The sequence below is a fragment of the Propithecus coquereli genome, unplaced genomic scaffold, assembly GCF_000956105.1.
Source record: "Propithecus coquereli isolate 6110/MARCELLA unplaced genomic scaffold, Pcoq_1.0 Scaffold306, whole genome shotgun sequence".
Lineage (NCBI taxonomy): Eukaryota > Metazoa > Chordata > Mammalia > Primates > Indriidae > Propithecus > Propithecus coquereli.
The window spans coordinates 3,265,228-3,266,629 of NW_012148686.1; positions in this window are offsets into that span (position 1 = coordinate 3,265,228).

The following is a 1,402-nucleotide window of genomic DNA, read 5'->3' on the forward strand; positions in this document are numbered from 1 at the left end:
TGGCATCTAAAACCTACAAGGTTAAAAAAAATGGAACTTTTGTAATAACAGTGATGTTCAGTCCGTTGATCTTCTTAGGACAACAATCACTAACTAATAAGGATGTGAAGTTGCCTAAGAAATCTCTAGCACGGTTCCCTGCTTACATAAATAGAACAGCTGGACACGCTGTGCGAAGTCCAGAGAAGCTACGCAAGGCGATCTATTGCACAAAGTCTGTCATTCTTTTCCAAATCCTTGTTACAGGAGAAACAACAACAACAACCAAAACTCAAACAAACAAACGAAGACCCCCAAAAAACGTGTTCTCTAGAAGTGGGAAGTGTGACATGGCAAATAAAACGAGCCGGCTGGTGCAGGCCACCCGCCTGAAATACGAGGCCGTGGTAGTCAAACACATTTGGTAAACTCCGGTGACTTTGGTTCTTCCCAAACAGAAAACCCATCATTAGCACAGTGGGCATTTTGTGCTTCTGTTTTGTTGAAGTTTCTCAGGCCCATGATGCGGCAGCACGGTTCCGTTTGGGAGGAAATTGAGACTAAACGCAGCTTTGACTTTCTGGAGGAAGAGAAGTATAAGTGAACTTGTAGCTGTTTGGTGAGGAGAGGTGACCTTCGCGTTGTAGAGGATGCCTGCCCGTCTCTCCAGCAGTTCACAGGGAGAGAAACAGCACATCTCAGCTGGCTGCTGTGTAGCCTTGCTGTCTCCAGCAAAGTCATTACTCAAAGCAAATTTGAAGACTATGTAACAGTTGAAGACTATGCTGCCTTCAAGCAGTCATAAAAAGAGGTGGTCAGAACTATCACCCCAAACAGAGATTATAAGTAATAGAAATATTCAGATTTTAAACAGCAATTAAGTTGACTGTGGGAACAGTAAAACCGTCTCACTGTGGTGCCAGGATATACTGGCAGTATAGCTGAGGATGGAGGTGCCTGCCTATTACAGTCATGCAGACAAGTTTCGTTGTCTAAAGAATGCTTGTTTATTCTTGAAACATCCCCAGACCAGAGATTTCCAGAAAGATGTCTCATCTGAGAACCATGAATTGTGGGAGAAATCTAAATTTTTATGTTTTTTAAGCCACCGAGACCCTTAAAATCTACTTTACTTTTAAGTGGGAAAATATACAAAAAAGAGTAGATTCAACTTCAACAAACTGAAAGTGCACTATGAAGACTGTTCATCTATGCAGCAGTTAGGATTTGTATGGTTATTTGTTCAATATGGCTTACGAACTAGTGGGTCTTGGCCGGGCGCGGTGGCTCATGCCTGTAATCCTAGCACTCTGGGAGGCCGAGGCAGGATGGCTTGAGCCCAGGAGTTTGAGGTTGCTGTGAGCTAAGCTGATGCCACAGCACTCTAGCCCAGGCAACAGAGTGAGACCCTGTCTCAAAAAAA